This window comes from Lygodium microphyllum, chromosome 22 (genome assembly GCF_053477565.2).
Source record: "Lygodium microphyllum isolate KBCC chromosome 22, Lygodium_microphyllum_v1.1.10, whole genome shotgun sequence".
Taxonomy (NCBI): domain Eukaryota; kingdom Viridiplantae; phylum Streptophyta; class Polypodiopsida; order Schizaeales; family Lygodiaceae; genus Lygodium; species Lygodium microphyllum.
The window spans coordinates 14,623,302-14,649,922 of NC_141156.1; positions in this window are offsets into that span (position 1 = coordinate 14,623,302).

Sequence of the window (26,621 nt, forward strand, 5' to 3'; positions counted from 1 at the left end):
AGCTTCATATAGAAGGCCAACTTCTGTAACTGATAGTGGACAAAAAATGAATGGTCTAGAGGAACATACTCCTGAAAGCGCTCAAATGTAGACCATAACAAATCCATCATGGATTGTAATCTTTCCACTTTATCTTGAAACAACATACATAATGTGGCATGTCTTTGGAGAACTGCCAAGTCCTGCTAAAATATAGAAGGAATCATAGGAACATTAGGGCTTGGAGGAATGGACCGTGGCTGCGTTAGTTGGTCTTCAACTGCTTAATCTGGGATGCTTGTGATTCCAATGTATTATGAGCAGTCTGTGAAGCTGACAGGTTCGTATCTAAAAGAGTCTTAAACTCGTGAGCTTCTTTGGACATTTTCTCTTTCTCTTCCGAAACTCTAATGACCTCTGATTGAGCTTCTACTGACTAAATCTTCAAAGAATATATTTTTTCTCTCTGGATCTCAATCATTTTTGTCTGCTACTCCATATGCTTAAACAGATCAGCAAGAGTGTCTTTAGCAAAGGCTAACTCTAAGGTTTCCTTATGCAACTAGTTTTTGGATTGCATTAATTCTTCATAGAAAGAGGCATATAATTGTTGAACACAAGCTGTCACTGAGAGTCCAATCCAACTCTGTATGTCATTACAAAGGAATGGAATGGCGTCTCCTGACACTAAACTTTTCAGTGAAGGAACTAATATTTCCAAAGAATCCTCTCGATATGCCTTGAATAAATTGTTACATGTGAGGTAGGCAGGGAGGTCACTACCAGAAGTAGCAGGAACTATGACTAAAGGAATGACTAAGGGAGTTTTATCTGCCACACGCTTCAAGCGCTTCTGCCAAATGACCAATGGAGGAGGGGAATTAAGATCCTCTATGTCAATAGGTTCTGAATCCTCTAAACGTGGAGGGGGAGGAACTGGATCAAATGGAGGAGGGGAAATCAAACCCTTCATAAGGCTGGAATATATCAAGAAAGCATATAAATAGGAACCATAAGTGACATTTGTGACGTTCCCTCTAGTCACTTTGACAAAATGTTGGTCTATCTTCATAAGTAGGTAAGTATTCCAATCAATGGCAACCCCTTTTAGCACCATCCTAGAAGTTGTGAAGAGTTCCTTGGACAAATAATGGGATGGTGTTTGGCAGGCATAAACCTGTATTGTAGAAATTGCCAGACTAACTTCCAAAGAGGATCAGTGATCATGGAAAAAGACACTCCTGAAGTGTTAATCACCTTCTTGACATCAAGAACCTCTTTGGTCTGCTTCTGTAACGGCTTGAGAATCTCATCATTAGAGAATAATTGTCTGGTTGTAACAAAGGGTTCTCATTTGTAGGGAAGAGACACAGCCTTACCTAACCCTCGAGGTGTCAATACCATGAAAGTTCCATGAATCAAGCCTGATTTCTTACTCTATGATACAAGAAACTCATCACATAGGGATGGATCGTCTGGAATCAAAGGGAGTGAAGTAATCATGAAAGTTGCAAGGCATGCTTTCACAATAGGCTCAAAAGCCAATAGGGAAGAATAATCCCTACTGATCAACGGGACATACTGGATGGGAGGAGGAGCGTGAGGCGCCATTCAATAGGAAAACACACACACCACAAACACAGACAATCACAAAGAATGCCTACAAAACAACAAAATAGCTATAAAAAAGAAATCGATTAAAAGAAGTGCACACACAGACGTAACTAACCAATTGACCACCCCAAACAACCCACATCCTAGAAAAAATTTGGTATGACCTCTACACATATGCGACTAAAAACTTCATGGATGCAACAAGCAGTCACCCAAGAACCCGTATCAGGTAAAAAAGAAAAAAACTACAAACCGCACCCGTAATTGTATCACACAAGAAAACCATTATACCTTTAAAACCTAATCAGGACCTAACCATAACTTTGAGAAACAATTTCAACTTAGAGGACTGTACGTGTCCATCCCACAAAGCCTGTTTATTAAAAAGGGAAAAAAAGTGTAGTGAGGAAATTTGTTTGAATGAAGGGTTCATTTTAAGAAATTACTAACAATGGTTGAATTTTTATTAGGTTATAAACCTTAATAAGAAAATGGCAATTCCTTCTTAAAATTTTAATTACAAATTATTAGGGTGAAGCGGTGCTTAAACGAAACCCGAACTTTGATATGTAGACTGGGGTCTCTAAATGTAAATTCATTAATTAAAAATTAATGGTGATGTGGAGCACTTTTTTTCTAGCACGTGCTTTTTTATGACGGCTTGTTCATTTTTATTAAAAAGTAAAGTGCCTCTGAAGTGCACGTAGCGCATGCAAAGTGAATAGCGGGTTGATTTTAAGTTATTAGAAAAATGTGTTTAGCACGAGCGCATGTGAAAAAGTGGGTGAATAAAGTTTATTTTAACAGTTAACTGTGGTTAAGGGATGACCAAAATAAATAAAGCTAAAAAATTTGATACGTGTGGTAGGGGTGTGTATGCAAAAGACTAAAGGCGCAGCACTGAGTAGTCCCACATGCAAGGAATCCAGTCAAAGCACCTTAGTGTTTTTTTTGTGTTTTTTTTGTTTTTTCAACAAAATAAATATCAAAGCAATATTAAAGGAATCACATTTGGTTTAGGCAATATTCATTAGTGTTTGGGTAAAATTGTTATTATTTTTTAAAAAATTAAATTATAATTTAGGTCTGTTTGTATTTTGTATTTTATGTGTTTTTTCCTTTCTTCGTTCTTTTTTTAAAATTAATGATTAAAACTAGATATAAGACACATGAATATGTTGTGAAGTGTAACGCTGGGATTTCAGCAATCCAACAAGTATCAACAATGTGTTTGAGTTTATCCATGATTTTTCAGCTTGTTTTTTTTTTAAATTTAAAATGAATTTTCATGAGGTGAGATATTAAAATTAGGGTTTTGGCTTCAAATAATATTTTGGCCATTTATGGAAGCATTTTAAATTGAGAAAGTATTGGCAAAAGGGGCAAGGGGATTTGTGAAAATTTTTATAAAAAATTTGAAATTATTTTTCAATTTTTATCGATTTTTAATCAATTTTGCTCATTTTGCATGTATTTTTAAAGAATTTTGAAGTTTTGAATTTTTTGCAACTTATTCTCTTGAATTTCCACTTTAGAAAATAGTGCAAAATATTTCAACAATGTTGTAAATTTTTAAGGAATTTTTATGCAATTTATTTGAATTTTAAATAAATTTTAATGAATTTTTGAAGTTTTTTGGTGTTTTATGTTTGTTTTCATGTGTTTTTATGCATTTTTAGGGTTTTTCGAGTTTTGAAATTAAAAGTCGGTACCCGAGCTGCTTGTGAACAGCTGAGAATGACTGCGTGTGAACGACTGACAGCAACACACCACCGCACGGACAAGTCGGAGGTGCGTCCTCGCACGTAAACTCTCGCTAGCAGCTCACGGACGGACATGCACACGTAAGGGCCCGCACGAACATATACACATAGGGGCTTGGGTAGGGGTAACTGGGGTTAGATTTGGTGGGGGTAGGGTTAGCATAGCTGGGGTTAAATTGGAGGTGGGTTAGGGGTAAGTGTGGTTAGTTGGGGGTTAAAAATGTGGGGTAGGGCCAAATCTGGCCGGGGGGCAAATCTGGCAGGGGGTAAAAAGACAGGCGGGCGGGGCAAGGGCCCAAGGAGGTGGGCAGGTGGGGGTAGGGAGGCAGAAGGCGAGGTCATGAGAGGAGGGCGAAGAGGCGTGGAGGAGGGAGGCGGCGAAAGGGAGGAGACGGGAGGAGAGGGGGGTAGAGAACGAGGGAGGGAGTAGGAGGCAGAAAGGCGAAGGACGAGGGAGGGAGTAGGAGGCGGGAAGGCGGAGGACGTTGGGCGCTGCGGGAGGTCGTGGAAGGCGGAGAACGAGGTAGTTAGTAGGAGGCATGGGAGGCAGAGGACGAGGGAGGGAGTAGGAGGCGGGAAGGCGGAGGACGTCGAGCGCTGCGAGAGGTCATGGAGGAGGGAGGCGAGGGAGGACCCGTGGAGAAGGAGGCACAGGGAGGGAGAAACGGACATGTACGTTTTGTGTTTGTTTGTTTTTTTTTTCTTGTTTTTCATTTTTTTTATTTTGTTATTTTTTCTTTTTTTTTTAAATCTGTGTGTTTGCTTTTTTGTTTTTGGTTGTTTTTTTTTTTTTTTTTGAAATGTTGTGTTTTTAAGTGTTTTTGTTGTTCTTTTTTCTGTGGTTTCTTTTTCTTTTGTTTGTGGTTTGTTTTTGTTTGGTTTTTTGTTTTTTTTTAATTTTTTTTTTTAATTAGGATTGTGTTTTTTGTTTTTTTTTAAATCTTGTAGGGGGTGAGGATTATGTTGTGTTTTTTTAAATTTTGTTTTGTTTTTTTGTTTGATTTTTTTTTGTTTTTTTAAATGAATATTATTTTGTTGTTTGTTTGTTTTGTTTTGTTTTTTTAGTGGTTTATGTATTAGTATTAGTAGTATTACTATTGTATTTTATTATGATTATTAGTATGATGTTTTTTTTTTGGGTTTTGTTTGGTGTTAAATTTGGGTGTTGTGTGTGATTTTTCAGGAAAAAAGGGAGCGCACCTCCGTCTCGCGCGCATGTGCAGGGCGGGAGTAAACAATTTTGCATCCGTGGGATTACACGAGGCAAGGACGGTGACACGTGATGCAGAGAGGCCACGGGGACATCTTGAGGCATGTAAAACCAAAAATAGGCGCGTTCACGCGCGACATGAGAAATGCGGCCACACGACAAAAAAGAAGAAATTTAATAAAACTCAAACCGCATGTCGGATTAAAAAATCATAAAAAGAAAAAATGTGCTGAATAATGTTTCCAACAACCCGATCACAGCAAAACACAGTTTTGATTGATATAGGATCCGTTCACATGGGAAAAACCCCAAAAACGAACCCAAAAATAGACTCAAAAATTAATACGAGAAGAACTAGTTGCCGGAACCAAGTGCGATAAATAAGAAAAATGTACGGGAGAAAGGAATTCAGAGGGCTATGCATCAAAACTCAATTTGGGGGAAATTGGAAGGGGTTCTCATAGGAAAAACAAAAAAAACACACCCGAAAACACTCGAAAATTTCAATAACTAAAAATTGAGTAGTAAAAAGAGGAGGGAGGGACAAGGAAAAAGTGGGGGAAAGGCTGGTAGGATACGGTTGTCAAATTAAATTGGAATTTTAATGAAAATAGGGCATGTTCAGATGGAAAAATGTGGAAAATAGGCACGAAAAGAGCCCAAAAATCTGCAAAAATTAATAACGGATGAACTGTGCATCGAAATGACACAGAGTAAAAAGAAAAAATGTCAGGGGAATGGGTTGGGTAGGGCTAGCACATCAGAGTAGTGTTCCGAAGCAACAAAAGCACGTTCACATGGAAAACTGACCAATTTACGGGAATTGCTTCAAAAATTAGTAACTCAAGAATCAGCTATCGAAACAAGGGTTCATAAAAAGTAAAAATGGGCGATTCAAAGGGATGAACAAGGCTGTAAGGTTGGATGTTAGTCTCAGTGAACGTAGGGTGCATTCACATGGAAAATTTGCAAAATAAGAAATAAGGGCAAACAGTCAAGGAATAGCTCGGAAGACAGAGTGAAATAGAACGGAGGAGTGGGGAAGGGACCCCATTAGGGTAAAATGAAGTCATGGCATAGATGCATGATCATAGCAAGGTATATGCATAGGGATATGCAACATAGACGCATATGGATGCATCTCCACACTTAAAACCTTAACAAGAAGGGTAAACCAAATATCAAGGACCTAGTACCACACATCAGACCAACCACGAATGTCCCCACACTTAAGACATGACCGTCACTGAGAAATAGAAGGTGTAGGGTTAGAAAAACTTGGCCCATATTGCCGAGGAGTAATGTCAACTATCGATGTTGTATCTTGTATCCTTGTCGGCTGCATGAGGTACCAAGGTGTCTTCACAGTACACGTCCTTCATGGTAGGGACCATGCGGCAGCACCCAGAGAGGTAGCTGGTTGAAGGAATGGCAGGAAATTTGTCGATGACGAGGGATATTATACTCAACTCACGATCACTCAAATGGAATGAAAGAATAGTCACTCGCCCCATTACTAACATCACTCAAGGTAATAATGATGAAACCCAGAGCTCACACCCGGTTTAGGAATCGACAAGGGGGTGGTGCAGAGAGAGTATGGGAGGGTGCAGAATGGATAGTGCATTAGTGCGTCCAACCTCGTATGGCATAAGTGCAAGGAGGAAGGCTAGGGAGCCTTGCAGTGCAGTGTACAGAAGAGAGTGACGTGTCCTGTGCTGATAGGAAAGACCCATCCAGTGGGTGCATAGGGAACAGAAACGTACCTGACTGCAAGGGTCGTAACATCCCTCAATCCCTCTTGATAATTGATTGAAGAAACACCAGACACACTCAACCCACCCTCTCTCTCACGCTCTGTTGAAAGATACAAAGGGCAGCCCATTCCTGAAACCCATTGATGTAATCCTCACTGTCACTTGTACAGAGCTTGGATGCCTTATGCGCAATTGATGGTGCAACTGTGCATCCCTCCTTGTGTTGGCATACAGTGCAGGAAGGAAGGTGAGGGAGCCTTATGGTGCAGTGCATAGGAACAAATCGTGTGTTGTCCATTGAGAGGCCCATCCTGTGCGTGCAACACTCAATTCACACATCTCACCTCTTATTTGATTTGAAGGGAAAGACTGGGCACTCACCCCACCCTCTGTCTCACACTCACTGATAGATATAGAGGGTAGCCCATACTCACATCCCCATCCTGTTAGGATGAAAACTCACATCACTCAAGGGGTTGGTGATGAAGATCATGTCGGCTATTGCTGTCATCAGGATAATGAAGATGAGGTGTACCCAAGGAGACAACCTACAAATCTCATACTTCAATGATTTGTAAGAAAAGTTGTCTGTTAAAAATGGCAGACGGACTGATATTGCAGAGACAATGCACCAAGGGAGGTGGCTTCAAATGACGTGCTGAAAAGGTTCTACTGATGAGTCAGCTATCCTAAACTACGGGGTGTTACCACCTTTTCCACAATTAGCTGCTCGCCCAAGGGTATTTCCACCTTTTCTTGGGACGAGGCCTATTATGATAGCAAATTTCTTCCTTTTTTTCCATAATAGTTTTGTCTTTTTCTTTTCTTTTGTTTGTTTTTTTTTCGTGAAGAAAGAGAATGGTAGAAATACCATGTGTCAAGACCAACCTTGCCATCATTGTTTAATTAGAGGAGGAGAATCATAAGGGCTATTAGAAGCACGAAGAGAAGGACAATTCGACACCCAAAAGGGGAAGGATAGATCGACTGTGATTGTCAAGATCCCCAAGGAGGGAAGTACTTCTTCAGACAATAGCCATTGATCAGGAAAGGATGATCAGAGGCATCAATGCTCTGTACCTGAACAGAGCCGTTAGGATTGACATCAAGTACCTTGTATGGGCCCATCCACTGTTGTTGAAGCTTGCCAGGAAACTTGCCAAATCTCGAATCATAGACTAGGACAATATCACCTTCTTTGAACTCCTTGTGCTTGATGAAACTATCATGATAGGCCTTGTGTCGCGCTTGAGTAGTTTCCATACATTGTAGGACCATCCGTCGTATCTCATCTAAGCATTCCAAGTGCAGAAGGTGATGTTGAAGTGACTCATCATCTCCCAAGTGTTCTTTAACTGCCACTCGCAAAGAGGGAAATTCCAATTCAACAAGGAAGACAACTTCTTTACCATACACTAGCTGGAAAGGGGTCTGTCCTGTAGCTGCCTTATGGGAGGTTCTATATGCTTAGAGGGCCTCTGTAAGTAGATCATCCCAATCGCGACAATGTGAGACAATCGTTCTTGTTAGGATTGAGTAAAGGATACGATTGGTGACTTCAACTTGTCACTTGGCTGTGGGGTAATAAGGAGCGGACTTATGATGGCGGATCTTATACAGCTCTGTCAGCTCCTCCATGATTTTGTTAAGGAAATGAGTACCTCTGTCATTACGAGCTCAAGGGGACTACCAAAATGGGTGATAATATTCTCGTACATGAATAGGGCTACGCTATTACCATCGTCATGCTTCAGAGCTTTAGCTTCACATCACTTTGTGACATAATCCGTACATACTAAGATGTATTTGTTCCGCTTCCGTTTGGTGGGTGGATCAATGGGGCCCACAAAATCAATCCCTCACTTCTCGAACGGCTTTAGGGGAAGAATAGGTTGCAGTGACATGGCACTTGTTTTGATGGGTTTCCCCATTCTCGCTGATAAGAATCACATATCTTATAGTAGTCATGTGCACCCTTGTGGAGGGTAGGCCACCAGTATCCTGCCAACAGAGCCTTCCTAGCTGTCGCTCCTCCTACAAAGTGTCCACCACATGGTTCATCATGGCATGCTTTCAATACTATACCAATTTCATCCCCTGCAACACATCTTCGCAACACTTCATCTTTGCCTCTCTTATACAGTGCACCGCCTAGCAAAGTGTAGGGGACTGATTCTTAGAGAAGCTTCTTCTTCTCACGGCTTGAGAAGCCAGGAGGATACTATTAGGTTACCAGGAGGTTGACTATGTTTGTATACCAGGGAGTAACTGTTTCAACTAGAAACAGGGAAGCATCAGGAAGGTCTAGATCATCCTATTCCTCTCCTGCAGTTTGAGGGATCCATGATAGATAATCGGCTAGGACATGGGAACGGCCAGGCTTAGTAACCATTTCAAAATCAAACTCTTGGAATAAGAGCAACCATCTCATCACTCGTCCTTTAATATCTGCTTTGTTCATCAGGAAGGACAAGGCTTCATGATCCGCATAGAACTTGAAATGCATGGACAGTAGATAGTGTCGAAACTTCTCCAGTGCAAACACCATTGCCAAGCACTTAAGCTCTGTCATCATTGTGTAGTTCCATTCCCTATCAATGATCTTTCGGCTTGCATAATATATTGGCTGATCTAATTTAGAGGGGGCCTTTTGACATAGGATAGCACCTAGCCCTTCAAATGATGCATCTCCGTGCACATGAAACTCCTTCGTCCAATCGGGAGGCTTCAAGATAGGTGCTTGGATAAGACAATGTTTTAGGGTATTAAAGGCTTCTTCATAGTCATCAATCCAAAGAAAATCAGCATCTTTCCTTAGGATATTGTGCAGAGACGCTAAAGAACTTCATAGTCATCAATCTTCACTGGGTCTGTTGCAATCCCTTGTGCTGAGACAATATAGCCCAAAAGAACTCTTGATGAGACGCTAAAGACACATTTGTCGTGGCTGAGAGAAATCCCATACTCTCAACATCTATCAAAACATTGCTCTAGGTGTCCCCAATGCTCACGGACTAAGCTATAGACACAAAAGTCATCAAGATACACCTCAATGAAATCATGCAAATGATTCTGGAAGGTAGCCATCATTACTCGTTGGAAAGTGGTATCACTCTATAGGCATAGGTCTCCCATTCTGTGGTGAAGGTTGTTTTGGATTGGTCCTCTTCTACGATTTGGTTTTGGTTATATCCGTTGAATCCATCCAAGAGGGAATAATGCTAATGGCCTACCACTGTATCCAATAGTTGGTCGGTAAAAGGGATAGGAAAATGATCATTCTTCGTCTTCTAATTGAGCTTTTGAAAGTCGACACATATTCGAAGTTTCCCATTCTTCTTGGGTACTACCACAATGGGCGAAACCCATTCACTGTTAGCCCCACGGAATAATTGAACTTGGCATCAAGAAGTTTTAATAATTCAGCCTTCACTAGAGTAGAGTAATTAGGATTCATACGTCTTTGTCTTTGCCTTACAGGTTTGGCATCAAGCTCTAGGTCAATGTGATGTCGGTATACTATGGGATCAATCCCCTTTAGATCTTTATATGACCAAGCAAAAACATCTAAGTTCTCCTTTAATAAGTCTCGTAGCACCACTAGTTCTCCTTTTGGAAGATTGAGACCCACTTTCAGGTGATGTTGAGTACCACTAGTATCCAAGAATGTTATTTGCCTTTCACCTTCCACTTCACGGATAAATTTCCTACGGATTGCTTCTGGATAGAGGTTTGACTCTTTCAAGGAAGTAGTGTCATCATCTGATGTTCCACTAGAACCAGTGTCCTCCTTCTCAACATATGATTCATTTGTCTGTTTAGATTGCTGGTAGGGTATCAGAGCTTTGTTTACTTCTATGTGAGTGGTGATTCCTTCTCGACTTAGGGATTCCTCTCATCATCTTTTCTCTGGGACTAAACAGTGAGGGTGACAGAAGCCACTGGTGAACTTAGTTTTTATGCTTTTAATCCATTGCTTATACAAATTCTGTATACTTTGTGGTCCATTGGCCAACCCAAATGGAACCATGGTCATTCTATCCAACACCCTGAGATCTTCGTTCTCTGAGGTCTCTCTAGGGATATCAACAATCCACTATCAGAGAAAATTCTTCATCTGCACTTTCATATCCTGATTCGTTTTCTTCCTCATCATTTTCATCCTCTTCCTCCGGAGGCTCTGTCCCTACTTCTGTAGAGACTCTGTAGGAAAAGAACATATCTTCTGCCTCTACATCTGCTTCTACTTTTTCTTTTGTCTTTGTTACTGCTTCTACCTCTGTTACTATCTCTGTTATTACTGCTTCTGTGACTGTCATGTAATAGGGAGAATAGTACATCCATGCTTCTATTTCACTATCAAAGGTGATTTTAGAAGTCAATTCAAGTTGAGGTAGGAGGTATTCTCCCATGGACAAGGACTTTGCTTCCCTTGGTAGTTGGCTTATAGTGCCCACTGTTAGGGACTGTGCCTCTGTTTTCTTGGTAAAGATCTATTTAGCAGCCTCTTCGTCTCCTGATGTACCATCTGTTACCTCGTTGGAGGCGTCAGTTATGACTTCTATGGATGTGGATCCTTTGCCTTTTTGCGATCCATTTAACTTCAACACCACTTTGTTGGGTCCTCTGTCTAGGGTTAGGGTTCCTTTAAACCAATCCATCCTGGCTCTCGCTTCAAAAAGCCAAGGTCTTTTCAACAGGAGAGGGTATGAGGTCCCATAAGAATTTGGTTTGACCACCAAATATGTTAGCCAATAGTCTCTTCCTGCAAGGGTTGTTTTTATGTATGGGAGGATGCCCAACGGTTTAATTCTGCTTTGGTCTGCCAATCTGATAAGCCACTGTGTAGGTTGAATTCCTTGCAACCCTAAGTCCTTCATTGTCACATCTGTCATTATGTTTACTGATGAGCCTCCATCAATCAATGCATCTGAAATAAAGCATCCTTCAATCCATACACCAATTTCTGGGGTTCCAGGATCTAGGAAGGCATTAGCCATGTATACTTCCTTTATAGGCTCCAGGGCCTTATTGGTCTTGGTCATTGTTGAAGGAACAATCCTTAATTCCTGTCTTCTTTTCAAGATGCTTTTTAATTTCTTTCGGCAGCTGGGAGAAAACATCAGTAATTGTCAAAATGTTAAGTTTGGTTTAAAAGTGTCTAGGTATTTTACCAAGTCATAATCTTTGATAGGATCCACAAGCTTCCCCACCCTGCTGGGGAATGGGGCTATACCCATTTTCATCTTTCCTTTTTCTTCTAATAACGGTAGTATCGGCACTTCCTCTGTTTCTGTAAGTGCTTCTGTCTCATCTATCTCTTGGATCTCTGGTCCTGTTTCTGGGACTGTCTCTGTAACTCTCTGTGGCACTACAGTGCTCTGTACTACATTGTTGTGTTCTGTACTGCTCTGTCCCTCTGTTGGTAGGCTGAACTTCACACTCTTGGCAGGGGAATTATTTTCGTTTTGAACAACTCGTTCTTTCTTCTTGGCACGTGTGACAGTGGCAACTTCCAACTCTATCGAATTGGAGACAGACTCTTGTACCTTCTGTTGGCTATCAGTAGCATTGGCCCCTTGACAGGGGCTAGACTCAGACAATCCTTTGAAGTGTGGCCTTCTCCTTTGCATCCGCTGCATAAGGGCTTGCAATCCACAGATCATCTAGGGTTTGGACAATTCGAGAAGAGGGAAACCTCCTTGGATCAAAATTAGGACCAAATTCCCTAGGCTTTGGTCCAATATCATGTGTTGTCATTTTGGATTCTAGCAAGTTTAATCTTGCATTTTCATCCTTCTGTCTTCATTCGTGCATCTCTTTCAGAGAGCAAATATCCTCTGTATGGTTCTTCCACAAACAGTAGGAACAGAAGGCTCGAGGAATGGTTGGATTTTGGGTACATTCAATGGCTAAATGTCCCAATGATTAGAGCACATCACATCTCTTCTAGCTCCCACAGGAGTGGATATATTGGCGGTATTCACCTTCAGTGTTTGTAGCTGCTCTGTAATCACATCCATAAGCTCTTTCTTGATACTTGCAACTGATTTGGATAAGCAGTCCTTTAGATTTTCACCTTCTAAAGTGCTCGTAGTAGGATTTTGGGAAGCTTCTGTAATTACTGCATACACCGGTTGGATTGATCCAGAAGTTCCTTTGTTCTGGTTCTGATTGAGAGCTCCTGCTGAGACTTGGGATTGTTGATTCAAGTTGGTAGGATTCCACTGTTCTTGAGTCACCATTTGAGGAATCGTTTGAGGCCACTATTGTTGTGGTTGAACCATCATTTGAGGCATTGTCATCTGTGGTGACCACAGCGGATTAGGTGCACTATTGTTAGATATGATCAATGTCCCACCCTCATTAGGTGCTACCAATGATCCATGGTGCTCAAAGTTGTAAGGCCCCCATTACGAGGAGAAGCCAAATGTGAGCCCGGACATTGGTTGAGTCCTGACTTGTATATCAGATGAGGTCTATGTGACCAGATGGCAAAAAGATGACCATTGTGGGTCTAATCTTTGGGTTAGACGGAGTGGTTAAGCTGGTAGCAACTCGAGGCACATTGCATCGAGTTGCCGTGTAAGGGAGTTAAAAGGGGCCCCTATTGTGGGGTCCGGGGGCCGCAAAAGTGGACCCCCCAGTGCCCCCAACCCGATGGTAAAGGGAATATTCCCTAGAATATTCCTTGGCCGACTAGTGGAGGCTCATATGGTAGGTCCCAACCTAACGACCTTCGCGGGCTATAAAAGCTAAACCCCTTTGCAGCCATCTCTCACTCATCTTTCACTCAGTCAGAGTTGTTGTTCCAGCTAGCCTTAAGCTCTTCACCTATCTTCTGTCTAGATCTCCATCTAAGCTTCACACGGTGGAAGTGCACGGGTGGACAGAGCCATCTTTGTATCAGTTGTTTGGAGTTAAAGAATTTATTGATTCTCCTCTTATCTATTGTGTACTCTCTATCTCTTTCTTAGATTCTGTTCGCTGCGCCGTGTAATATTTTACATGGTATCAGAGCCTAGGGGGCTCTAGAGATCAGAGAGTGTGCAAGAGGCAAAGGCTTCAACAGCAAAGAGAAACTATGTCGACTTCCGGAAGCACTTATGGCACATCAAGAAGCGGTGCAGGAGGTGGTGTTGCTGTACTGGCTATTCAAACACTGAGGATTTGGCGGCATGAGCCACTGCTGAAAGACGGCTTATTCTTCTTAATCCATTTCTTATAAAGATTTTGCATATAAGAAGATCCATTTACCAGACCAAATGGTACCATCACCATTTTGTCCCACAGCATGAGCTCCTCTGCTTCTGATGCTTCTGGAACTTCTTCTTCATATGTAACCTCTTCGGGTAGGATAGATTCTTCCGTCTCTCTTTCATAACCTTCTTCTTCAATATCATCTCCATCCTCTCCTGTCTCTGGCTCTGTCTCTGTCTCCGTCTCTGTCTCTGTCTCTGTCTCTGGCTCTGGCTCTGGCTCTATAGGAGCTCTGTAAGAGAAGAACAAGTTCTCTGTTTCATCCTCTGCCTCTGTCTCTGGCTCTGCTATGGCCATGTAACAGGGAGAGCAGTACATCCATGCTTCTATATCACTATCAGAAGTGATTTTGGAAATCGTTCTTGGTTCAGGCAGGAAGTATTCACCCATTGATAATGGCTTTGCATCTTTTGGGAGTTGGCTTACAGTATCCACTGTTAAGGAACGTGCCACTGTTTTCTTGGGAAGGATCTGTTTGACAGCATCTTCGTCTGCTGATGTTCCATCTGTAGCCTCATTAGGAGAGTCAGAAGGTAATTCCAAGGAGGTGGATACATGTCCTTTTTGAGCACCATATAACTTCAGCACCACTTTGTTGGGTCCTCTACCCAAGGTCAAGGTTCCTTTGAACCAATCCGTCCTTGCTCTGGCTTCAAAAAGCCATGGTTTGCCCAGTAAACAGAGGGTAGGATGTACCATAAGAGTTTGGCTTCACCACCAGATAGGTTAGCCAATAATCTCTTCCAGCCAATAGAGTCTTCACATATGGGAGAATGCCCAAAGGCTTGATTCTGCTTTGATCCGCCAGTCTGATGAGCCATTGGGTTGGTTGCACACCTTGTAGGCCTAGATCCTTCATTATCACATCCGTCATAATGTTCACTGATGAACCACCATCAATCAGTTCATTTGCAATAAAGCAGCCTTCTATCCACACACCAGTCTCTAGGGTACCCGGATCTAGGAAGGCGTTAGCCACGTCCACTTCTTTGACAGGCTCTGGAGCTTTGTTGGACTTTGTTGCTGTTGAGGGAGCAATCCTTAATCCACCTCTTCTTGTCAGTATACTTTTGAATCTTTTTCGGCAACTGGGAGACAACATCAATAATTGTCAGAATGTGAGGTTTGGTTTAAAGGTATCTAGATCTTTGACTAGATCGTATTCCTTAATAGGATCCAGTGGCTTCTCTAATTGGTTCGGGAATGGGGCGACACCCATTTTCATTTTCCCTCTTTCTTCCAACAAAGACATCATGGGAATTTCTTCTGCCACTTGTGGTACTTCCTCCTCTTCTATCTCCTGGACCTCTGGTTCTGTCTGTGGAACTGTCTCTGTGACTCTCTGTGGCACTGTGGTGCTCTGTACGGCACTGTCAGGCTCTGTTCTGTTCTGTTCTTCTAGTGGAAGCTTGAACTTCACTGTTATGGCAGGAGGATTATTTTCTTTCTGGATAGATGGTTCCTTCTTCTTTGCATGCGTAATGGCAGCAACTTCCAATTCCACTGAATTGGAGGTAGGCTCTTGGGCCTTGGCCTGACTATCAGTAGCACTGTTTTTCACTGGGGCTGGGCTTGGACAGTCTTTTACAGTGTGGCCTTCTCCTTTGCATCGACTGCATAAGGGCTTATAATCCATTGACCTTCTGGGATTTGGACAATTTGGTGAAATGTGTCCCTTTTCTCCACATCTGTAACACTCCACTTCTGGTCTGTGAACACCGCCAGACTGTCTTCCTCTGTAACTTTGAGAGGGAAATCTTCTGGGTCCGAAATCAGGACCAAACTCTCTAGGCTTGGGTCCAATATCCTATGTTGTCATTTTGGATTCCAACAAGTTGAATCTTGCATCTTTTTCCTTCCTTCTCCTATCATGCATCTCCTTCAGAGAGCAAATATCCTCTGTATGGTTCTTTCGCAAACAGTAGGAACAGAAGGCTCCAGGAATGGTTGGTTTTTGTGTACATTTAGTGGCTAAATGGCCTGCTTGATGACACTTACCACACCAAGTATTTGACCGCATCACATCTCTTCCTGCTCCTGCAACATTGGATATGCTGGCGGTATTCACTTTCAGCGTCTGTAGCTACTCTGTAATCGTATCCATCAACTCCTTTTTTATACTTGCAAAATTGAGTTGGATAAATAATCCTTCAAGCTTTCTCCTCCTGAGGTACTGGCAGTAGGGTTTTGAGGAGTCTCTGTAATCACTGCATAAACAGGTTGGGCTAGTGCAGAGGGATCTTTGTTCTGATTCTGATTCAGAGCTTCTGTTTGAACTGTTGGCTGTTGGCTCCAGTTGGTAGGGTTCCACTCTTGCTGCTGATTTAGCATTGGGAAAATTGGTTGGGACCATTGTTGTTGTGGTTGAACCATCATGTGAGGCATTGATTGTGGCCACTATGGATTTGGTGCACTTTACTATGATACTGGGGGCATCTATTGGTAGGGGTAGGGGACTGTCCCTGGGACTGCATTTGGTGGGTACATCATTCATGGCATTAGAGGAGGTAGGACTCCTCTTCCTGGATTCATCGCCAATCTAGCTTCCACTTCATCGTACAGTCTTGCACCTTCTGTTGCAGATTGTAGTGTGGCTGGTCTTTGCAGCTCCACAAACTTACGGACTTCTGGCTGTAATCCTCTGAGAAACACCCCCTTCTAAATGCCATAATCTAGATTATGGTTAGTCCATCTCTTTAGGATAGATTCCATTCGTGAGACATAACCTTCTACTCTTTCTCCAGAGGACTGACTTAGGTTCATAAATTCCTCTCGCATCCGCTCTTCAAAACCTTCACGCCTGAATTTAGTAAGGAATGCCAACTCGTCCCATGTGCCAAAAGTTCCTACTGCTTGTCTCTCATACCACTGAAATGCCGCGCCCTTGAAAGTGGCGGGGAATATTGCTAGTCAATGCTTAGGGGTTCTGGCATTGTTAGCCACACATGCTACCATAAACTCTGCTACATGAAGATCGGGGTCTTCATTGTACTCTCCCTTAAAAACTGGCAATGGGACTACATTCGCTGGCGTGTCATCAATATTTCTAGGACAGATCTGGCTTGGAAGTGGACCTCCAGCAGGAGGAGGAAGGGCTTGATGTGCCATTGGGACTTCTGTAAAGAGTTTCGCAAGGGCATCAAAGGCGGCTTCTGCTACGAGCTCGTTCTCAGCTTTGATTTTTGCTTTCTCTCTTCTCACGTACCTCTGGACTCGTTCTAACGCTTGTCTCTTTATTGCATCATTCATCAGGGGGTTTGCTCCACTCTGTTGTTAGTGCTCCACAGAGGGATTACAGAAGGCTTCAGTCTCTGGAGGACTCTCTTGCCAACATTTCTTCTACTTCTTCCTTTTCAACATCTTTGAATTATGCTTTCATGCCATTGCACAGAGGAAGGTATTTGGTTTTGAAGGTGTCAAAATGCATATGTCTGAGCATTGTGGTGGTGCCATCATCATAGTAATGCCAGCTTCTGATGGGTTCAACAGTGTATGTTGTGAAAAACACTCTGTCTACCAACTTCCAGTGGGTTGCCAATTGAACAAACAGAAGATTATCAGTACACCAAGCGTCCCATGTATCTTGCTGTTGAGCATCTACGAACAAATTCCAACTCTTTTCCTTCTTGTCTCTATGAACCTCTACAGACCAAGACTCCTGAAGCTTCTTCACAATCTCCCACTTGATGATGTCTGGAAACTTCTCAATGAATGTCAAATCTTCCATGGATGGTCATTCCCTTTGTTTCTGCTCTTCAGTTCATTCCCAAACAGTTTGCCACCAAGATGCAAGTTTCTGCTGCTTCAATAGGAAGAGGAAATTGTCCACTACATAAAGCATGCATCATGATGGTGATGTGTTTCAACCATTGTGGGATGAACTTCTTATGGAAAGTGGCTTGGATTATGAGAAATTACAACTCTTCGGTGGAAAAAGGAACTTTACAAACATCCATTGAGTTCTTCTCTTCTTGGCAATGCCATTTCCTTCATTTTCAACCTCTTCTGGTGCTTGTTGATGGCAAGTTTCCCCGGCTGTGCACCAAAAACATGGAGCCCCAAGAGGAACACCAAGGAAAAGGGAATTCTCTTGCAAGAAAATCTATCTTGTAACATAAACAAGCTTTTTTTATAAGTTTTTATATGATCACAATGAAGAAAAGAACACCAGGCACAACAAATCTTCATATAGCATCATGTAGATCTCCCAGGGATTTGATAGAATCAACTATATTCTTCAATATCTTCACAAAATCCATCAATAGAACAAAGAAAGAAAAGGAATACACCATCTTTGAATGGAAATACATCACATAGTATTCATCTTCAATATCTTCATAGTCTTCTTTCTCAATCTCTCATATACAATCACTCTGTTTTAGTAGAATTGGCTATCTCTGACTCTCTCTCTCTCTCTCCATCAATAATACATCATATCCTCACTAAAATCTCTCAAAATCACTCACAATAATCCTTCTTAGGTCATGGATACCCCTCCCAAGAGGTATGTCTGATATGAAGAGTCACTAGAGCCACTACAGTGTCCTTTCATAGCTCACTACTATCACTTCACTTCAGTCTTCACTTAAGTCTTCAGCAGCTACTTCTTTCACTTTTTTTAGCTCTTTTATGCTTGTATTCACCTCTTTCCAAGGCTAGAAAACTTTCCCAAGATACACATACATTCTATAGAACACATACAGAAGCATACAGAACAGTCACAATACAGTACCAGAACAGCTACAGTACAGTTACAGTACAGAGACAGAAGCTCCACAAAAGACCTACAGAAGGTTACAGAAGGTCATCAAAACCTCATAACTCATACTCAAACCATTCCAAACTCTCAAAAACCATTCAATAAGCTTTCACAAGATCTCAATCTACATCAATTATCAATCCATCCCTCCTTACAGAAGACAATCAGAACAAAACAGAAGCTATACAGAACCAATTAGAACCTATCAGAACATCACAGAACCTCACATATCTACTAATAAATCATCATGAACTTCCAAAACACAATCAATATCATCCAAAACACTCTCAAACCACTTCCAAACCAATCAATCATCTCATAAAATCAACCATTTAGCTCTCAAAAACAACAAAAATCAGCCAAAAAACAAGTCATTTCAACACTCAATAGTTCGAGACAATCAATTAGTGTGATTAAAATCATTGTAAGAGTTAAAATAGTTATTGGGTTTAATAAAACCCTAAATCTTATAACAATGAAGCTTTCATAGCTGCTAGGACCCATAGTTGGGTTTTTTCTCTGTATGAATAGCATAGAGGGAATCATTGCAATCCCTTTCAGGGGTACATAGCCCACTTAGGGGGGGAGGGGGGGATTTTATTTTTGCGAGCTTTCATTTTCATTCTTTTGTAATCAATCCTTTTTTTTTATCTTTTTTGTGCAATGTACCGATTCTATATATAAATATCTCTATGCAACATACCCCCACATGGAAGTATCCTAAATATGCATGCTTTGTATGCCTACATTCATAGCATGGTTACTAAATCATAGTCATACAAAATATAGACATGAAGTGACACAATAAGAAAATAGCAATTATTTAGTGTTACTAAAGGAGTAGAGTGCATATAGCTAATAGCTATATGCTTATAATCTCAAGGAAACTATTATCTAGCTTCAATTATGTGCTTTTTAGATAGAGCATGCAGACATAGATATTAAAAAAGGTTATGATAGATACCTTGCATGGGAGGTTGTGAATAGCATGATATACACTAACAAGGTGGTAAACAAATACTCTTTGGAAATGTTACAACAAAACTGCATCCAAAATGTTCCCATGTGTGTGTGCATGCACACACCCATGCATGGACACAGATATACACATTTAGATTGATCAATTGCATACAAAAAATTAAGGCTTTGATAAGAAAAATAATAGCGTAAAAAATCATAAAAATGGATGCAAATTTTCACAATTCACTCAATGGGATACTTAGAGTTGCAAACATTGCTTGACTCCTACCTCGAATTGCTCTTCAAGATTTTGAATTGAATGGTATGTAACATGCATTCTTGTAATAAACTCCCCCCTTCATGTGTTCTGTAGGAACCCCCCCAACTTATAATTTTCCATTAAAGAGAAAAAAACATATCCTCCCCCCTGTCGATGCCAAATAGGTGGGGGGGGGGGGGGGGGAGGAAGGAGAAGATAATGATGAGGGGGGAGGCCACGTAGCCTACCACTTCCCCCCCTGGCCCATCTTGACATAACCGTTGACCACCTGGGGGGTGAGAAGCCCTACCACCATGCACCACGTCAATAGGTGGTGGGTGGGGTGAGACATCATGGTGCGCAGATCGGACGCAGGTAGCTCACGTAGTGAATTCCCAAAGGTCCCCAAGAACAAAGTACTCTACTTTTTAGCACAAAAACCAATGTAAAAGCAAGCACGACATGAGACAAGAGACAAATTGGGTTCAATCTCCCCCATGCCTTGTGTGAGCGCTTCACAAAGCATGTATTTAATGTATATTTCCAATCTTTATGCTCAAAAATAGCCCAATTACAAAAATATGACAAGCTTTTAGCTTTTGAGTTTGCTTTCTACCAAAAATATGAAAATAAAGCTAATGGACGGTGCCCAAAGAGTCTGGCACGCCCGATCTCAATGTCCAAATAAAAATAACATATCCAGGCGCATAAGCACATACAAAATAATAATAAATAATCGATGTCTCTATAGACATAATCAAAATATAGGCGTGGCGCCTATCAAAATATAGTCCAAAGATCAAAAACCCGCTAGACTCCAATGCTTTCCTCCGCCACTGCTGCTATCTCTACACATCAACTGAAGCATTCACAATCGTTAGTAAAATAACACAATTAAACCGACAAAAGTGAATACCTAGCAGTCTTCAGCTACATAAATAAATCAACTGGTTAGAAATAAATCCTAACCTTAATTTATTACGAGTGCGCACTCTAAACTCATAAACGTTTATTAATTTAATATGCATTTTGTGGAATCACCCATGTACACACTAAATTAATGAAACGCCCGAAAAGGACAGGCGTCCCCATCAACTTCTCGCACAAAGAATCCTCTTTGCGTATGAGCCCCGGTCATCCAAGTTTACGGAATCCACCGTAAAACCTCACGGAATCCACCGTGGAATATGCCTCCTGGCATCATACCCCCGGGGTGGGATAGCAATTGACCTCAATTGCTATTAGCTCAATGTGGAGCTAACAGAGTGGGGAAAGCATTTAGGTCTCTAGCGTGCATCCATTGTGCTTCTTCTACAGGATGGTTCTTAAATTTCACGAGATATCTAGAATACTTTCGGCCAGTTCTAGTAGTCATGTAGTCAGTGTCTATGATGGCTTCTGGTTCAAGGATTTCAGTCTCTTCTTCTAGTAAAGGTGGGTTTTCATAGACAGGGTGGATAGGTAATTGTCCTCTAAATGGTCTCAATAAACTAATATGAAATGTATTATGAATTTTCCAATGTGATGGCAGTTCTAACTTGAATGCATTGTCATTAATCTTATGAATGATTCTAAATGGTCCGTAGAATCTAGGGGCTAATTTGACAACTGGATGTCTATCTACACTTTGCAGTCTACGCTTTTCTATTCTAAGCCAAACATAATCATCAACTTTGAAATTCATGGCTTGTCTTTTCTTGTTGGCTTGTTTGGTATATGATTGTTGGGCTTTAGCAATCATATCCTTTACTTCATCAAAAATAGTGTTATGCATAACAGCAATATCATCGGCACTTTGTATTCTATTAGACAAAGATGCAACAGGTGTAGATAATCTATATCCATAAATAACTTCAAAAGGTGCTTTCTTTGTAGATGTGTGCGGTGTATTGTTATATGCAAACTGTAATAGATGTAAATGAGTATCCCATGTCTGAGGTTTAGAGATAGTGTATGCACGTAAAAGATCTAAAATAGTGCTATTTGTGGCTTCTGTTTGTCCATTTGTTTCTGGATGAAATGCAGATGAAAAATCAATCTTTGTGCCTAGATTTGCAAACAGTGTAATCCAAAAATTATTACAAAATCTAGAATCTCTATCTGAAATAATCACTTTCGGCAATCCATGGTTAGTAAAAATAGTTTTCAAAAATAACTGTGCTGCTTGTGATGCTGTTAAAGTTTTCTTACATGCAATGAAATATGCTTGCTTACTAAATCTATCTACAATTGTCCAAATCATGTCATGGTTAGATTTAGTATTTGGTAAGCCAGTAATGAAATCCATAGATATATGTTCCCAAGGTTTAGATGGAATAGATAAAGGCATTAATAACCCATACTGTTTACCATGATGTCTTTTTATTCTTTGACAAATCAGACATTCAGAAACAAAATTAGACACATCTGCATCCATATGCGGCCAATAAAAATCTTCAGTTAACATGCGTAATGTAGAAATGATACCTCTATGACCTTGATATGGGGGACAATGAATTTCATTCAAAACAAAAGATCGGAATGGAATAGTAACACACAGTCTCTTTTCAAAGAACATGAATCCATCATTATATGACAATGAATCAACAGGAATGAAATTATTTTGAACTAATTTTTGCCAATCAGAATGAAAAGTAATATCCTGGTGATATGTGTCTTTCATAGCAATCAAAGAATCAAAAGATATGATAGAAATGTTATGAATTGTAGGTCTTCTACTCAATGCATCAGCAACTACATTTTCTTTTCCAGGTTGGTATTGAATGATAGGATGGAAACTTTGAATGAATGAAGCCCATTTGATATGGCGGTCAGAAATTTGGCGTTGGCTAAGTAGATGTCTAATGCTTTGCTGGTCGGTCTTTATCATGAATTCTGAACCCATTAAATAATGCTTCCATTGTTTTAATGCTTGTACAACTGCTAAGAGTTCCTTGTCATAAGTAGAATATTTAAGCTCAGAGGGTTTCAGCTTAGAACTAGAATATGCTATTGGATGGTTGTCTTGCATTAGCACGGCTCCTATTCCTGATCCGCTAGCATCGGTCACAACTAAAAAGAATGGTCTATTAAAGTCAGGCAATTGTAGGACAGGGGCATTGGTCAATGCACGTTTAAGTAAATCAAAGGATTTCTGCTGGTTTTCAGTCCATTGATAAACAATACCTTTCTTAAGAAGTTTGGTCAGTGGTAAAGCAAGTAATGAGAAATTACGTACAAACTTCCTATAGAAACTAGCAAGACCAAGGAATGAACGTAATTCATGTACATTTTTAGGAATAGGCCAATGCAATATTGCATCAATTTTCTTAGGATCAACTTTTATTCCTTCTTTTGATACAATATGACCTAGATATTCTATTTCTGTCTTAAAGAATTCACTCTTGTCAGGATTTGCAAACAATTGATTTTCTTTTAGTAATTGAAAAACTAATGATAAATGCTCATAATGCTCTTTTTCACTTTGACTGAACACTAAAATATCATCAAAGAAAACAATCACACAATACTGATATTTTAGAAAAATACGGTTCATCATTCTACTGAAAGTGGCAGGTGCATTAGTTAATCCGAATGGCATAACTAAGAATTCGTAATGGCCAAACTGTGTCCTGAATGCAGTCTTAAATATGTCGGATCTATCTAACCTCACCTGATGATATCCAGATTTAAGGTCAATTTTACTAAATATAGAAGATCCTTGCAGTTTGTCCATAAGGTCGTCAACTCTAGGTATAGGATACCTATTCTTTACAGTGATCTTGTTTAATGCTCGGTAGTCAATACACATCCGATAAGTATTATTCTTTTTCTTGACTAAGAGCACAGGTGCACCGAATGGAGAACTGCTAGGTCGAATTAAGCCTCTATTTAGTAATTCTTCTACTTGACTCTGGATTTCTTTTTGCTCTATTTGATTGTGCCTATATGGGGCTTTGCAAGGTGGTTGTGTGCCAGGTATTAGGTCAATCTTATGATCTTTTGGACGTGATGGAGGTAAACCTGGTGGTAGGTCTTCTGCAAAACAATCCTTAAAATATGCAAGAAATTCCTTATGCCTAGGGTGCATATGATTTTCCTTTGCGTGCAATTCATTCACCCAAATGAGATATGATTTAGTATTCTTGCGTAGTGCACGTTTTGCTTGAGTATGCGAAAGCAGTGGAAACATATGAGATGCATGCATACCAAATAATGTAATAGATTTTCCTTGAAAATTTATATTCATTGTGTGTGTGGAATAATCTATATTGGGATTATGTTGGTGTCTCCATGGCATTCCTAGAATAATGTCGCTAGATTGTAATGGGACAACTAAGAAATTTCTTCTTTCAATATATGGACCAATTTGAATTTCTAGATCTTGAACTTCTTGTGTGCCATTGTACCTAGTGCCTAAAAATGCAGCTTTTATGCGATAATGCGTAGGTACTGTATGCAATTTCAATTCCTTTACCAATTTTGCTGAAATAAAATCATGCGTACTACCGTCATCATGCAATATAATTCTTTCTTTTCCATGCACCATACATTTCATAGTCAACAATGAATGTAAAGTAGGCATACCTGGTAAAGTGTCGGAAGTAGTAATAGGATCATCTTCTTCTTCAGTGAAATCCGGCATATCCTCATGCTCGTCCTCGTCCATAGCTCCAAGGTAGTTGATATGTGCTGATGGCTTCTTTGAATGACAATTTGCTGCGAGATGGCCTGGCTGGTGACACTTGTAGCATACGATGGGCTTCGCTTTGGTCACATTATTTGCAATGGCTGGGAGTCTGGGTATATTTGGATTTGCTTGTTGGATAGGCTTAGGATTTGGATTGATAGTGGATGGTAATGCAGGTGGTTTAGGCCAATTCTTGCGGAAAGATGGTGATGAGAAACGACCTGGATTAAACCTTCTGAAATTTGAATTGAATTGTTTAGATCCATAATTACCGTTTGCTTGGAATGGCTGTGGTCGTCGATCTCTTCCGCGTAACTTATCTTCAGTATCGTGAGCTAAGGAGATGGCGTCTTCAAGGGTAGCAGGCTTGAACATATTCACCTCAGCGTAGTAATGTCCAAGAAGTCCAGACATATACTTCCGCTTATGGGTCGTCTCTGGTACGTCTTCAAGCATGCGTAGCTGTAAGAGTGCATTCCAAAAACGCTCTGTATACTGTGGAATAGGCTCACGGTCGCGTTGTTGAAGTAAATCCCATTGCTTGATAGCCTTCTCATGAAATTGCGGTGGAAGGAAATTTTGCATGAACTTCTTCTTGAAATCTTCCCATGTAGCAGGACATTCTATACTCTTGCGGACTACAGTCCACCAAAGTGATGCTCTGTCTATCAGATGATTAGTAACACACTTGATTTTATCTTTCTCAGGATAAGTTTCCTCATGGAAATAGTCATCAAACTGGCTAATGAATGATAAAACAGTCTTTCCTTCTCTTATGCCATTGAAAGTGCGAAACTTGAAACTTCGTTTACTTATCTTGGATTCCTTGCGAATGGTTTGTGCTTCAAGAGTGGCGTCGATGGTACGGCGAATCAAATCTTCAGCTTGAGGTTCTTCTTTATCAGTGGACGCTCCTTGTAGCTTTGTCAATTGCGCTTGCAAGGCTTGCCTAGCTCTTCGCTCTTCGTCCAATTGTAGCATGATAAGATCCAGCTTTTGTTCCATGGTAGGCTCGGGTAGGTCGTCTTCAGCCATAGGATCATCCATAAGTGGGGTAGTCATCCTGTAAAACTCAACAAACCTTTCTCACTCAAAATCAGTTAGCGGGATGAGCGTAGCTCAAATTTGGGGTTACAAGGCTATGTATTTTTGGGTATTTTCTTCTTCAATTTTCAGAAATTCTGCAATATTTCTGTCTCCGTTTGCTGAAAGTACTTCAACGAACTTGTAGATAGGTAAAACAGCTTGCTGCGAACAACTTTCCAGTTCTGAGTTTTTGCAAACGAACAAGTCTTCTAGGAGTTTCGAGCGTTAGTCAGTTCTGATTTAGTCTGACTTGCAGAGTTGCAGACTTAACAGACTTGCAGGGTTGTTGACTTGCTGAACTTAGCCGATTTGCAGAACTTGCAGGACTTGATTCCAAGTGACTTACTGAACTTGACTTCTGGAGCGCATGACCCGGAGTTTGCAGACTTGTTTGCCTTCACTGACTTGCAGAGTTTGAAGTAACTTAAGCTTAATGTATTAAGCTTAAGCTTAATAAGCTTGAATAAGGAAGAAGTATGGCAGCACGTCGTGAATTCGTGGAGGGGGGGGGGCCGTTTTGACTGCGCGTGATTTTCGGGGGCTTCCCTTGCTGATCGATTTGTAGATTGGAAGCTTAATAAGCTTCTTAAGCTTTGTTTTAAGCTTTTAAACTAAGCTTTTTGAAGAAAGAGATATGGCTTCTTACTGTTTATCACGACTTATTCATGGAGATGAGGGAGTGGTCCTCCGCCGACAGAGCCCGGTCCTTCGCGATTTGACAATGGAAATAGAGGTTCTTGATCGCCAGAAGTCTGCCTGTATCGACGGTTCGCGACGAGATTGACTGTAGAGGCCGTTTGTTCCTGGAGCTCTGCCTTCGCCCGAGATTGGTAGCGATTGGAAGCCCTTGATCTCTGCTCCGCTCTGATACCACTGGTGCGCAGATCGGACGCAGGTAGCTCACGTAGTGAATTCCCAAAGGTCCCCAAGAACAAAGTACTCTACTTTTTAGCACAAAAACCAATGTAAAAGCAAGCACGACATGAGACAAGAGACAAATTGGGTTCAATCTCCCCCATGCCTTGTGTGAGCGCTTCACAAAGCATGTATTTAATGTATATTTCCAATCTTTATGCTCAAAAATAGCCCAATTACAAAAATATGACAAGCTTTTAGCTTTTGAGTTTGCTTTCTACCAAAAATATGAAAATAAAGCTAATGGACGGTGCCCAAAGAGTCTGGCACGCCCGATCTCAATGTCCAAATAAAAATAACATATCCAGGCGCATAAGCGCATACAAAATAATAATAAATAATCGATGTCTCTATAGACATAATCAAAATATAGGCGTGGCGCCTATCAAA